Source organism: Pecten maximus, chromosome 11, assembly GCF_902652985.1.
Source record: "Pecten maximus chromosome 11, xPecMax1.1, whole genome shotgun sequence".
NCBI classification, from domain to species: domain Eukaryota; kingdom Metazoa; phylum Mollusca; class Bivalvia; order Pectinida; family Pectinidae; genus Pecten; species Pecten maximus.
Window position 1 is genome coordinate 23,398,827 of NC_047025.1, and position 16,501 is coordinate 23,415,327.

Here is a 16,501-nt window from a genome sequence, read left to right on the forward strand (position 1 = left end):
GTGGTATGAAAAAAACAGTGAAAATGACTTGCCTGTCACGTGTCAAACCAACGTCACCTCTCGCGAAAATAGATATTTCCTTACTTTAACATCCCAGTGTATAACGACTAACATACCACCTGTGTCGAAGTGACATATCTCATTAGGGTGATCTTTTGACAAAGAAGAAACCACAATATGTCTCCTGTGTCTATTCCGACACTTGGAGTATATTAGGACGCGTCACGCCAGAACCATTCTAGATTAGATCGCTTTTAGAATAATGTTTCCTTTGTAAAGCACTTGCACGTAAATATTCCCTGTGACGGCACCATAAATTGATTGTCATCACAAGAAACACAAGAATTCATTAGAACAGAACAAAACAGCCAGCTAGACTGTACACTGTACGAACTGCACCATCAACTCATACCGTAAATTATCATCTAGACCGCACACATGTCTCGGCGACACTTTCACTTCCAGAAAAAAAGTATCATCTGATGTGGGTAATGTGGAAACCCCAGCAGATTAAGGCTTTTACCATGTCTTGGTATCTCTTAGGGATGTTAAGTTTTCCCTGTCTCAGTATCTCTAAGGGATGTTAAGTTTCCTCTGTCTCAGTATCTCTAAGGGATGTTAAGTTTCCTCTGTCTCAGTATCTCTAAGGGATGTTAAGTTTACTCTGTCTCAGTATCGCTAAGGGATGTTAAGTTTCCTCTGTCTCAGTATCTCTAAGGGATGTTAAGTTTCCCCTGTCTCAGTATCTCTAAGGGATGTTAAGTTTTCTCTGTCTCAGTATCTCTAAGGGATGTTAAGTTTCCTCTGTCTCAGTATCTCTAAGGGATGCTAAGTTTCCCCTGTCTCAGTATCTCTAAGGGATGTTACAACACTGGTTACTTTACAACACTGGTTACTTTACAACACTGGTTAGTTTACAACACTATTTACTTTACAACAATAGTTACTTTACAACACTGGTTACTTTACAACACTGGTTACTTTACAACACTGGTTACTTTACAACATTGGTTACTTTACAACACTAGTTAATTTACAACATTGGTTACTTTACAACACTGGTTAGTTTACAACACTAGTTAGTTTACAACACTAGTTACTTTACAACACTGGTTAGTTTACAACAGTGGTTAGTTTACAACACTGGTTACTTTACAACACTGGTTAGTTTACAACAGTGGTTAGTTTACAACACTGGTTAGTTTACAACACTGGTTACTTTACAACACTGGTTAGTTTACAACACTGGTTAGTTTACAACACTATTTACTTTACAACAATAGTTACTTTACAACACTGGTTACTTTACAACACTGGTTACTTTACAACACTGGTTACTTTACAACATTGGTTACTTTACAACACTAGTTAATTTACAACATTGGTTACTTTACAACACTGGTTAGTTTACAACACTAGTTAGTTTACAACACTAGTTACTTTACAACACTGGTTAGTTTACAACAGTGGTTACTTTACAACACTGGTTACTTTACAACACTGGTTAGTTTACAACAGTGGTTACTTTACAACACTAGTTACTTTACAACACTGGTTAGTTTACAACACTAGTTACTTTACAACACTAGTTAGTTTACAACACTAGTTAGTTTACAACACTAGTTACTTTATAACACTGGTTAGTTTACAACACTGGTTACTTTACAACACTGGTTAGTTTACAACAGTGGTTAGTTTACAACACTGGTTAGTTTACAACACTGGTTAGTTTACAACACTGGTTACTTTACAACACTGGTTAGTTTACAACACTGGTTAGTTTACAACACTGGTTACTTTACAACACTGGTTAGTTTATCACTCCAGTTACTTTACAACACTGGTTAGTTTACAACACTGGTTACTTTACAACACTGGTTCCTTTACAACACTAGTTAGTTTACAACACTAGTTACTTTACAACACTGGTTAGTTTACAACACTGGTTAGTTTACAACACTAGTTACTTTACATCACTGGTTAGTTTACAACACTAGTTACTTGACAACACTGGTTAGTTTACAACACTAGTTACTTTACAACACTGGTTAGTTTACAACACTGGTTACTTTACAACACTGGTTAGTTTACAACACTGGTTAGTTTACAACACTAGTTACTTTACAACACTGGTTAGTTTACAACACTAGTTACTTTACAACACTGGTTACTTTACAACACTGGTTAGTTTACAACACTAGTTAGTTTATAACACTGAACAAGACCTGGGTTATGGTACTATGTAAACATTGTGGATGAATACATTGATTTAGATGTTAGAGGAATCTTCAATATCAAACTGCCACTTACCACAGATCAGAATTATAACAATTGAAGGAAACGAAAGGCATGAATCAACCTGATGAAAAAAAAACAACTTTATTAGTTTAAACAATGCTATAGTTAGGTAGATTGTGAGTACAAAAAGGACAACTGTGCTCTGTGGTAGAAATGCATTAAAATATTACGTAGTGAAGTCATAGCAAACATATTGGAAGCAATTTTACAGGTGTATGAAATTCATAAACCACAAAGGAAAAAAACACGCTGAAAATGACGTCATAAAGTCAGTAATTGCCTGTCACGTGTCAAACCAACGTCACCTCTCGCGAAAATAGATATTTCCTTACTTTAACATCCCAGTGTATAACGACTAACATACCACCTGTGTCGAAGTGACATATCTCATTAGGGTGATCTTTTGACAAAGAAGAAACCACAATATGTCTCCTGTGTCTATTCCGACACTTGGAGTATATTAGGACGCGTCACGCCAGAACCATTCTAGATTAGATCGCTTTTAGAATAATGTTTCCTTTGTAAAGCACTTGCACGTAAATATTCCCTGTGACGGCACCATAAATTGATTGTCATCACAAGAAACACAAGAATTCATTAGAACAGAACAAAACAGCCAGCTAGACTGTACACTGTACGAACTGCACCATCAACTCATACCGTAAATTATCATCTAGACCGCACACATGTCTCGGCGACACTTTCACTTCCAGAAAAAAAGTATCATCTGATGTGGGTAATGTGGAAACCCCAGCAGATTAAGGCTTTTACCATGTCTTGGTATCTCTTAGGGATGTTAAGTTTTCCCTGTCTCAGTATCTCTAAGGGATGTTAAGTTTCCTCTGTCTCAGTATCTCTAAGGGATGTTAAGTTTCCTCTGTCTCAGTATCTCTAAGGGATGTTAAGTTTACTCTGTCTCAGTATCGCTAAGGGATGTTAAGTTTCCTCTGTCTCAGTATCTCTAAGGGATGTTAAGTTTCCCCTGTCTCAGTATCTCTAAGGGATGTTAAGTTTTCTCTGTCTCAGTATCTCTAAGGGATGTTAAGTTTCCTCTGTCTCAGTATCTCTAAGGGATGCTAAGTTTCCCCTGTCTCAGTATCTCTAAGGGATGTTAAGTTTTCTCTGTCTCAGTATCTCTAAGGAATCTCTAAGTTTTCTCTGGCTCAGTATCTCTAAGGGATGTTAAGTTTCCCCTGTCTCAGTATCTCTAAGGGATGTTAAGTTTCCTCTGTCTCAGTATCTCTAAGGGATGTTAAGTTTCCTCTGTCTCAATGTCTCTAAGGGATGTTAAGTTTCCTCTGTCTCAGTGTCTCTAAGGGATGTTAAGTTTCTTCTGTCTCAGTATCTCTAAGGAATGTTAAGTTTCCTCTGTCTCAGTATCTCTAAGGGATGTTAAGTTTTCCCTGTCTCAGTATCTCTAAGGGATGTTAAGTTTCCTCTGTCTCAGTATCTCTAAGGGATGTTAAGTTTCCTCTGTCTCAGTATCTCTAAGGGATGTTTAGTTTCCTCTGTCTCAGTATCTCTAAGGGATGTTAGGTTTCCCCTGTCTCAGTATCTCTAAGGGATGTTTAGTTTTCTCTGTCTCAGTATCTCTAAGGGATACTAAGTTTCCTCTGTCTCAGTATCTCTAAGGGATGTTAAGTTTCCTCTGTCTCAGTATCTCTAAGGGATGTTAAGTTTCCTCTGTCTCAGTATCTCTAAGGGATGTTAAGTTTCCTCTGTCTCAGTATCTCTAAGGGATGTTAAGTTTCCTCTGTCTCAGTATCTCTAAGGGATGTTAAGTTTCCTCTGTCTCAGTATCTCTAAGGGATGTTAAGTTTCCTCTGTCTCAGTATCTCTAAGGGATGCTAAGTTTCCTCTGTCTCAGTATCTCTAAGGGATGTTAAGTTTCCCCTGTCTCAGTATCTCTAAGGGATGTTAAGTTTCCCCTGTCTCAGTATCTCTAAGGGATGTTAAGTTTCCTCTGTCTCAGTATCTCTAAGGGATGTTAAGTTTCCTCTGTCTCAGTATCTCTAAGGGATGTTAAGTTTCCTCTGTCTCAGTATATCTAAGGCATGTTAAGTTTCCTCTGTCTCAGTATCTCTAAGGGATGTTAAGTTTTCTCTGTCTCAGTATCTCTAAGGGATGTTAAGTTTTCTCTGTCTCAGTATCTCTAAGGGATGTTAAGTTTCCTCTGTCTCAGTATCTCTAAGGGATGTTAAGTTTCCTCTGTCTCAGTATCTCTAAGGGATGTTAAGTTTCTTCTGTCTCAGTATCTCTAAGGGATGTTAAGTTTCCTCTGTCTCAGTATCTCTAAGGGATGTTAAGTTTCCTCTGTCTCAGTATCTCTAAGGGATGTTAAGTTTCCCCTGTCTCAGTATCTCTAAGGGATGTTAAGTTTCCTCTGTCTCAGTATCACGAGGTACTTTATTACTATGTCCGTGTATCGCACGAGGTACTCTATTACCCTGTCCGTGTATCGCACGAAATATTTTATTACCCTGTCCGTGTATCGCACAAGGTACTTTATTACCCTGTCCGTGTATCGCACGAGGTACTCTATTACCTTGTCCGCGTATCGCACGAGGTACTCTATTACCCTCTTCTTGTATCGCACGAGGTACTTTATTACCCTGTCCGTGTATCGCACAAGGTACTTTATTACCCTCTTCGTGTATCGCACGAGGTACTTTATTACCCTGTCCGCGTATCGCACGAGATACTTTATTACCCTGTCCGTGTATCGCACGAGGTACTTTATTACCCTGTCCGTGTATAGCACGAGGTACTTTATTACCCTGTCCGTGTATAGCACGAAATATTTTATTACCCTGTCCGTGTATAGCACGAGGTACTTTATTACCCTGTCCGCGTATCGCACGAGATACTTTATTACCCTGTCCGTGTATCGCACGAGGTACTTTATTACCCTGTCCGTGTATAGCACGAGGTACTTTATTACCCTGTCCGCGTATCGCACGAGATACTTTATTACCCTGTCCGCGTATCGCACGAGATACTTTATTACCCTGTCCGTGTATCGCACGAGGTACTTTATTACCCTGTCCGTGTATAGCACGAGGTACTTTATTACCCTAGCCTGTCCGCGTATAGCACGAGGTACTTTATTACCCTGTCCGTGTATAGCACGAGGTACTTTATTACCCTAGCCTGTCCGCGTATCGCACGAGGTACTTTATTACCCTGTCCGCGTATCGCACGAGGTACTTTATTACCCTGTCCGTGTATAGCACGAAATATTTTATTACCCTGTCCGTGTATAGCACGAGGTACTTTATTACCCTGTCCGCGTATCGCACGAGATACTTTATTACCCTGTCCGTGTATCGCACGAGATACTTTATTAACCTGTCCGTGTATAGCACGAGGTACTTGATTACCCTGTCCGTGTATAGCACGAGGTACTTTATTACCCTGTCCGTGTATCGCACGAGATACTTTATTACCCTGACCGTGTATAGCACGAGGTACTTTATTACCCTGTCTGTGTATCGCACGAAATACTTTATTACCCTGTCCGTGTATCGCACAAGGTACTTTATTACCATATCCGTGTATCGTACGAGATACTTTATTACCCTGTCCGTGTATCGCACGAGATACTTTATTACCCTGTCCGTGTATCGCACTAGGTACTTTATTACCATGTCCGTGTATCGCACGAGATACTTTATTACCCTGTCCGTGTATCGCACTAGGTACTTTATTACCCTGTCCGTGTATCGCACGAGGTACTTTATTACCCTGTCCGTGTTATGGCCAGTCTTCATTTGGCTGTTGTAAGGATGCAAAGTCATGAGAATAATGGCGCAATAATGCTTTAAATATCATTACCTCTCAACAAATGTATGAGCAAATCAATCTTTATTAAGTGCATTATTCTTTGTGCTTCAATGCCCTGCAGGTAGGGCGTAAGAATTGTACCTGCTGCCCCCATTGCATGATCGTAAGAGGCGACTAAATTTGGGATCTTATCTTTTCTCTTCTTTCTGAACAACTTTCTTCTTCCTAATGTCTCCTTTGACAATGCCTCACTTTTGGCCTTTAGTTGAGCGTTCGCCCCTGTGAGGAAGGCTTTGGGTTCTGTCCCCTGGCCGAGACATACCAGAGTCTTTAAAAATGGTAGTTGCTACTCCTGCTTAGCGCTCAGCATATTTGGAGTGGAACGACTGGTTCGCCCGTTGTCAGTATAATGTGACCGGGTGGGGTGTGCTGCTGGGTGTCTTCGGCAGTATGCTTCAGTGAGGTGGCACTTTAAATCGGCAAAAGTTCCGGCCTATCACAAGGAGACTTAACACGAACATACCGCAGCCTCCCGAAACACATACGCACTCACCACACGCATGCATGTCGCACGCACGGGAGGCCGTCCTTAAATGACCTTAGCTGTTAATAGGACGTTAAACAAAATAAACCAAACCAAACCAAACATCTTTGTGCTTCAAAAGCGGAAATATACCAATATCGCTGAAATATAGATATTTTAACAGTATGAACAAAATCATATCTTCACGTTATTCTGAGTTCAATTGGAAACTGTGGACTGTTCTGCTGAATTGATTCCTGATATTCAACACGCATTGTCCTCGCTACCTAACGGTCCTGGTTACTGATAATCTGTTTGAGAATCCTTACTTCCTTGATGGTATGTAATATATTTCTATTATTATCAATATAAATTATATTATCTCCGATGTTCGTAGAATTCATATTTACATTCTGTGTTGCATTTGCCTATATGTCGTTATTAAACCAAATTGTATTCATGAGAATGTATACTACAATTTACAGTGATTCGGTCAGAGTAGGAATACAGCCCCAGGTGTTGCTGGTCAAAACAATGGCCGCCAGCTACTTTCGGCCTGGAGAGGTTTCGAATGCTAGCGTTTATAATCCACAACACAAAAAATAAAGCAACTTCACAAGTTATGAGAGTAATACTTTATAATTAAAACAAAATGTAGTCAACACAAAATAACTATAAGCGCCGTTCTTGATCTAAGAATTATCAAATTGTCAATGTCGTCACACTCACAGGGGCTCGTTTCCGAATTTTCAGAAATGTAAGACACGACAACATTAAAAGTCCAGTATTTATGAAAAAAAAAATAATAAAATCTTGTGAAAAATTGGGAGCATCGACATGGTTTCCGGTTGTGTATGTATATTGGATTTTAGTTTTGTGGTTATTCACTGATGTTAAAGGCCTACCTTACAAAATCGAGCCCCTGCGAAGTTGAAAATCGTCTGCTAGGCTTAAGATGCGACTGGTTAGACTTGAATCTGTTTCGAACGAAATATCTTTCGAATCGTTTTCACCTACTGTCAAGACGACTTTCATTTAGAATTTAAGAACTGATATTCTTCTGAAAATAATGTATTTCCGAGGAATCGAGTCTGTCCTGTGCAATACCCGTTCAAAGCCGTATCACTTCTAAATATTAACCGTATAGCATTGCGCCGAAAAACGGCTTAGATTTTAAACAATCAGAAATTATGCAATTGTGAATAATTTGACGATATCTACAAACGTATATTAAATAGAAAATAAAGCCAAACTTGTGCAAAACCATTGTATGTGTTTGCTATTAATAACGACATGAGGGACTATATTAATCCTTCTGGAAGTTTCGGCTGTTCCGGTATTTGAACCTGATGACGTCAGAGATAGGGGAAGCGGCAAATTTCAAACGCATCTTAAGCTACAGTAAATAAAAAAAAATATGAATGTAAATATAAGCATTGAACTGTTACCAAATGGTAGTATACAGTCGATATGAATACAATTTGGGTGACAGATAAATATTTAATGTCGCCCTAATGGGCGACATTCTATTTATCTGTCACCCGAATTGAATATTAAAATACGTATAAATATCAAGGAGTTGTGTATCAATATTGAAGTAAAATTTCATTCATAACAATGATAAAAGAGAGTAACGCCGTTCTGTTCTCGTTTGTATTTGTTGGGTTTTTGTCGTAAACGTTCCACTGTAATTTAACAAATCAAGATAATTCCTTTTTATTTACGATTTGACCTCGATATTTTCAGATCTAGTCATTTTTCTGCCATTTTTTGACACGGAAACTTTCGTTTGTCCGTGCTGAATGTTCGATTCCACAATGTTTTATAAACATTCCTCAAGAATTTACAAATACCACATACAGGTACTGCAAGTATTACTTTTCGCTTTTAATGGCTGATGTTCATACTAGAATCTAGTAATATCTACAATTTATAACAATGCTACTATTTTCGTTTTTGGATATTTCATGATTGAGATGACGATATTTATCTCGTGCAAATATAAACTACATTGTATTTGTTTAAAACAATAGTTTATATCTCTAATTATCCGAAAACTTTTCTATCCGTTTGAGATTTCATACTTTAGCAGAGCTATATGAATATACGAAATGACAGTTGTGTAGTTATACATCAATCTCACAATTCCAGAGGGGTTTAATCCCATCTAATCGGGGCGAAATGACCAAGGGACAACAATGAAGACGACCAAAACCTTCCGGATAGGAAATGAGGTTCGCATGAAAAGGCACAAATCAGCCACCATAGATATGAACCGTGTATTCTGGCAATCTTGTCTTCTTTACTTACACATAAAGCATATACAACTACACACAAATGATTTACAAAGACATTAACAATCTCTGGAGATTCTGGTCAATGTCGTACACTGTTTTAGAGTTGACGTTTAAATGTAGTGGAAACAGCAACCATTGAGGAGCGTTTAATATCACTCGCCTGGGATAAACCTGTTAACTGATCAACGTGGGATGCGTGTGTTTCATATCGTCAACATGGGGATCCTAATGTCGTGGTGTGCATTCAATATTTTCCCTGACGTACTTTATTTTGCTTGGCGATGTTGTATTGCTAAGGCGAGGCCAAGTGTATTTTTATGTTTAACAATTAACAATCATCTCTGATGGAAATAGACACCGGTCGGTCATGGAAAGCGCTCTTGACGTTTTATTTGGGTCTTGCGATACCAGCGCTGGTCTGTAGCCCTTGATATCTCATGCATCTTATTTTATCGCTACCTCTATTCTTTACTTATGTACTATTTACCAGTCATTTGTACCCGTGGGAAAATTTATGAGACATTTATTAATCATTGCATCTGTGACGTAACATACAGTGTGCATTGTACAATGAAATGTAATCCTCATCTATTCTGAAGTATAGTCATATGGAACAGGATGGCGATATCATATTTTTACATTAATATATCGGACATATTTGCAAAGAATAAAGACGCTGATACGTTTTACCCAAATATAAATATAAATAATAATATAGATAGGACACGTTAGTCGTGGCCCCCTTTAACAATGCTCCAAATGAATAGTGTTATAGGAGAAGAGATGCAGTGACCTATATCGGAAAGACGGCCAATACTTCTTAATTTTATCAATTTTGAAAAATAAAATGTGTTACAAAATCTATTGATGTAATCATTGTTTCACCAATAAGATGTTTATAAAAAGAAACATATTGAAATCGAAGAATACAACTATGGCTATAATTTATAAAACTTAAAGACGAGTTATATTGACATAAACATATCTGGTCTTGTACTTAAATTTAAATGATGTTTATAAGTTCTTTCTCATCTCATTTTATACACGATAATAACACCGCGGTGGAAGAAATAGGTCACTACTTTCCCGACTGAATTGCGTACCTACTTTTTAAACAACATTCCCCAGAAAAAATAACGAAATGATAAACATATCTTTGCCTTACAGTAAACAGATGCATTTGTGTCTTCAGTGAGATTTCCATCCAATTTTTTATCGCATATTTTGAATCAGATTCATAAAATTCGACATCTACGTTTGCCTGGCCTGATGTAAAAACATTCCCGATAATAGGTTAGTTGCTTACCTAAATATGTTTGTTTTTTATAGCTGATTTATTTATAGCCCTACCAAAATAAAGTTATATGTGACGTCTGAAACAACACTAGCATATGTATGACATCATAAACATTCTCGTACGTACAGTGTCTATTATGTCGGACCCCACTAACTTATCGGAAACTAATACAGTCTCATAAGATACACATAACTATAGCAACGGGGCATGTTCAATCATAACCACCGATATGGATGTTACATTGATGTAAGCCTTCAGATTTTCTGTTTTACCACGTGACAAACACTAATGGGTTTCTGCTAAGTTATAGAGCAGACATCACATATCATATCGGTATCAGCCGGACTATAAAACGGGATGGATTCATCTTACTTTGTTTATTGCTTAAAATGAAACAATGCACTTGGTGCCATCATCCGATATACCAATATATGATATCAAATTGGCTGAAAAACACATTTCAGAACTGTTTCTGTTTTATATCTAATGGCGGCGGTTACAGAACGATTATGTAAACTGACGATCAAAAACACACTGTTACACGAATCCAATCCGATCTTAGAATCTCGTCTTTCTGGGCAGCATTGGTACGGGGTCGACAATGGATAATGTTCGCCTGAGAGTAGATATACACTGTATAATCGACTTTAAATCCACTTAAATACATTGACCGCCTTGTCATGTAATGGCAGTCATTGGTATCAATTATAGGAAAATGATCGGTTGATGAAATACCATAAAATTTATCAACATCCCAATTTCAAATTACTGTTCAAATTTGGGGTGAATGGTAGAAATAAAATGTTTTTAAACTATTTAAAATCGCGATTTGATTTGGGGTTTTTTTCATGTTTATATTAAAGTGGTTATTATGAAAAGAGATTCATGATGATGATGAGGAGGAGGAGGAGGAGGAGGAGGAGGAGGATGTTGTTCACTACGAATTGGACACCGATGTTAAAATACACATATTCTAGAAGATGCCTCTCCTTTCGGTACATTTCTAGTAATTACTTGGCTGCGTTAATGCATTGTCAAAACGAAAATCTTTTATTAAGCAACTTAAATGCATTGTCATCTAAAATCTTTTATTTAGCAGCTTTAATCCATTGTCTTCTAAGATCTTTTGTTTAGCAGCTTTAATGCATTGTTATCCTGATATTTAACATCAAACATATATGTATTATTTTTGCGTGGTTCCTTTAAGTTCGTGCTTTATTATAAACCTCGCTGGACATTCGGAAGCTTCCGCCTTTATAACAAACTAATTTCCTGTCCATGTCCGTGTTTCTCACATAACGGAACGGACCGAAATTTACACATGATTATATTCCAGTGAAAAATTTCTTGCTGACAATGATTTTTTAAGAGTTCTATCAATAACGGAGGTATACATATTTTCAAATAGATAATGGATATATATGGCCACAAACATCCGTTTACGTGTAGGAGATTAGATATTGACTTTGACATTATCGAACATCATATGATTCCCTTTTGACCTTGACCTTCTCCAATATAATACATACTAAATTGCCGGACATGCTTTTAATGCCGAAATACAACTCTCATTACATTCGCTAGGAGACAAGGGCTACTTCCGTTCCCGAGTTCATACTCTACCACATAATGTCATTTTCTGATCGAATGGATTGGATTTCCGTGACAATGTATCCGTTAGTTTTCATGTTTATGTACACTGGCTGCTGACAATGGTTAATCTAGACTAGCGTTACAGAGCAGGATCCACCGTGAGATTCATTTTCTCTACAGACAACATGCATCTATATGTTTTACTGAAAATGTATCCATACTTCACTGAACACATATGTACGTTTAGTTGTGAATTCCTTTTTTATTTATTTCTTAGCTGTAACGAAGTACCTCTAACTCCTACAATTAATAAATTCATAAATCAAATCAAAGTAACGTTTTGCAAGTCAGGATTAAAATTGTTATTAAATATGTTTTCACGTTTTACAGAACACACTGTGAGATTAAACTGAATATTGAATATGCATTTACGTTTTGTTGAATAATCAGTTTTTAATGATTTTTAATCAAGTAACTAAAATAACTGATAATGTTAGCGAATAATTCTCACTGCGCTACATGTTTAAGATGTAATTTGTATTCCTACAACGATAGAAGGTTTATCAAACCAATACTAATACACTAGAAAATTATCTGTACACCTGACAATCGTAATGAAGGATTTTTAAAACTGTTTGCTCATAGCATAGCTAATTTGTGTTTATTAGAAAATTATCATGTTACTCTCGATTTAATTCTTAACTTATTCAAAACTGCATACAAGGGTTTCCACAATGTGTACTAAAGTTAATTTGTTTTCCTCATGTAGCGTAATTTCATATGTTAAAATAATGCAGGTTTCGCTTGGATCATTCAAACAAATCATAGTCTTGTAATTTGCATACACATTTCTTGTATAAACGTCTCTTAAAAATCAAAATTGATTGAAATATTATCGATTCAATTAATATTGTTTGCTTGATTTTAGCATGCGATATCTCCGTATGGTTATCATTAGTCTAATGTCTGCTTCAGGAGGATAGTTAGTATCACTAGTCTGTACAACTTATACCTTAATCCCCTCCAATTACTGGTTATATCATCATATTGGTGCACGTTATACTTTGTTCGTGTATGGGGATTAGGACTTTATTTCAGCATTGTTAACTTTAACTAGTATGTAATTAATAGGTACCATCTGTGACCAAGCTTTTATATCAACGTTCCCCCGTTATCGCCTTATCTTCCGTACAGATAAGAATGGGATAATTACCTGTACATTAGAACACATTATGTTGCAGTAATTACTTTCTTTAATTAAAATCAGGATGGAAATTAGTAATGTCAAGAGTGTATTTTCATTGAGCATGTCCTTGGATTAAAAATAAAGCAGGTAGTATACATTTGTATGTTTTATTATCTTCGGTAGTAAGGAGGAATAGTATTTTCCTTGTGTGTCATTAGTGTATAACCATCTGTGTTTGTAGGATGGTTAGCCATGCACGTGGTATACTCAACCTCCGAGGAATAGCATTACTCTAATACCATGATTAAATCATAATGAAATGTGGCATTGCTTCACAAATCAGACACGTTTCCTTATCTTTCTTAACTGTCCTTATAAAAAAATAACGAAATCCGATTAATGTACATCAACATCTGCATTTCGAAACCTGTAAGCTTAGAATATTTCTTTTAAAATATTTCCCTGATTTCTCATCATATTTTGGCTCCTTGCATCACTGTCGGGTTCCAGTAGGACGAAACAGCTGTACACATTATTTTTCATTAATACCATATTGGGAGAGAGTATACCATCATATTTTCTTTTCAAATTTGACCTTTCACGTTTGCGAATAATGAATTTGATTGCTCTTCGAATGTTTTATTACCTTTATTATCACCGTCAAATGGTCGAAGTGCATCTCATAACCACATTCAAACAGCCTTCTGAAATTCACCTCATTTGTTACTAAATATATTTTCATCAATTTTGAATAGTTATCAAAATGTATTCTATTGATAGTAGGCATAATAATAGATATACTGTAAAATTGTGCTATACAAAGTAAAGATCAATTGCTCGCCGTAAACTTCTACTGGATTTACGTTTGATATGAATTATGATGCATTAGAAAGATACAAAATACGGGACATCTTATTGTTTTTGTGTTAGTATTTTATTGTTCGGATTATGTCCCTGGGTTTTATTCTTAATAATTGAATCAACTCTTGATGATATTTTAAAACGACCGTAAATATTCATTGAATTGTTATTCATAGACGTTTTTAAGTTCATTTAATTGCCTCCAGAAATTGTTCAGCTTTATAAAAGCAATATGTGTTACACTTACCTCATTTATTGACATCCATACATTGTCCTTTTCCTTTTTTCAGGCGATGTGTGCAGGACCATGAGAACTATGAAGGTGCAGACCTCCCTCTTCTCCACATCCCCGATACAGACCTTTGACTTCTACGTCACATTTAGTAAGTCACCATACACCACAGTAGAATATAATGTTACCTTGTATGTTTTCTGCCTTGTCGTCAAAGAACATCAGTACATATGATTTAACAGATTTCATTTTATGATAAATTGTCAATACTTTACATAACTATGCGATACATCAATCCCGAATTACCAGAAGCAACATGGACACTAAAGCAACAACGGCACAAAACAGGGATCTTTCCATAAGTATGGACAGAAATCGTAAATTTACCTTAAATTACAAAATGTTGGGATTTTTTTTCTCTTTCAGCTATTGCAGAGAAAAAAAATCCCAACATTTTGTAATTTAAGGTAAATTTACGATTTCTGTCCATACTTATGGAAAGATCCCTGTTTTGTGCCGTTGTTGCTTTAGTGTCCATGTTGCTTCTGGTAATTCGGGATTGATGTATCGCATAGTTATGTAAAGTATTGACAATTTATCATAAAATGAAATCTGTTAAATCATATGTACTGATGTTGGGATTTTTTTTCTCTTTCAGCTATTGCTATATCTATATATTCTTTCAACGTTTTGGAATTCGTATAGGGACAAAAATGTGTGAGCGACTTTTTCAATCCTCTTAATGTTTTGAATGATTAATGATCAATTAATAATTCATATCTATATCCTATAGGCATTTCAGAGAGAAACCATGTCGATGACAATGGTACTATCACATTTATATGAGGACAATTGGGCATTCGTATAATACGTACTCGTAACTATTCTGTTTTGTGTTTTCTTATAATCAATCTTCGAAACTATTTTAATTTCCACCTGAAACAGTATGAATTTCACGGGGCTGATATTTCCCGGTTGTCTCAGTCGGACCTAGTTCGCAGATATTAAACTTCGCACAACCACGCCTTGTAAACTTTTTCTAGTAATACTTAGATACATCTGTGTTCGTAGATATAAATGTTCATGCTACATTATATGACCGCGAACATTCAAGCATTAGACTACCTTCTTTGGAAAGTCATGGTCCTAAACATGAATACGTAGAACATATTACCGATCTATCATATTCTAAATACGCAAAATGAGTCCACTCACTCGAAGTATATTTTATTGGTATACACTAGCAGGGATGGATCAAGAAAATGAAGATAAATTAGGTGACTATTAACTATGGTCTACTGATTAATGTACACGGCCTAGCCATCCTCTTCATTACGAATTGCACAGTTGAAATAGATAAAACTAATTTACTTCATGTTTTTTCCGATTTCCTTCCAAGTGAATCGCACTTAATTATCGTATCACCCGTCGTTAGCACTATATACCATTTCTAACGAGACAGGGTTTTCTATGTATAGCACTCTCGTGTCATAATATTGGATATTTTCCTTCACTAGGAAAATATCTGGCATGTATACATACTATATGTAACGTTCACGCTGCCAAATGTAGTCTGACGCATGTTGTAGGCACACAGAGAGAGGATGATGGGTTTCACCTCAGCCCAAACATCCTGGTTCAGCGCTGATATTTAGCAGGGCTGTTTCATCACTCCAAATTCTATTGATAAGTTCGAGTGAGTAAGGGCGCGATTCAATGAAAAGTTAAACAATATCCATACCGGAAGAGGTGTATCGAATGTATATAAACGCAACGGCAGATGGCGCCACTACGGACTATTGGAATCGATTTATTTGTATCAGAGGCAGACGACAGCACATGGGTTTCTTGGCGCTGTTTTTGTCTCTGTCTTTATTCGAATTGGAATAACTGACAAGGGCAGACTGGTTTGTCTCAGTGCTCAATGAAAGACACGAGAGGTTCTGTCTTTTTCTCATAAATCCTATAGGACGGGTGCACGACACGAAACAAGTCACATAAGGTAAGCTACTCTTATTGTGAATACGTTTTACTCTCATAACACTTAATGTCAATTATAAAATAATATTGATTAACAAAACTAAACTAAGACAAACAAACAAAAATAGTTATTATCACCTCTTCAATTCTTAAGTGTATATTATCAATTTCTTTTATGAAATAAATAATTAATCTTAACTTATATTTCACCAATTATGATAAATCTTTTTTGTGATAATTTCAGCCGTTATTTCTCAATTCATCCGTAAACGATTTGGTGGCTACCTTAACCGATCTGGTTAAAATTGTTTATAATAAGTCGTTAACTAAACGCGCATCTTTTCAACAATTAAGTTCTATTTAAAAATCTATTGGAAATAAATAATAAAATAATTGTGTTCCTGTAATGGGCACACATTGTGGAGTATTAGGGACACATTGAAATGAAGAA

General features: G+C 36.4%; 1 protein-coding gene across 4 annotated transcripts in view; it reads left to right on the forward strand.

Moving 5' to 3' along the window:
• LOC117337145 (small conductance calcium-activated potassium channel protein 2-like) overlaps nt 1-16,501 on the forward strand; it is a 99,371-nt gene that overhangs the window by 47,915 nt on the left and 34,955 nt on the right. For 3 of the 4 annotated variants that reach the window (XM_033897976.1, XM_033897977.1, XM_033897978.1), the window contains exon 2: nt 14,129-14,221. The gene's annotated coding sequence lies outside the window, so the exon portion shown is untranslated. Of the gene's footprint in view, nt 1-14,128; nt 14,222-15,736; nt 16,073-16,501 lie in introns of those variants that run through there. The other variant, XM_033897979.1, reaches the window with a different exon arrangement.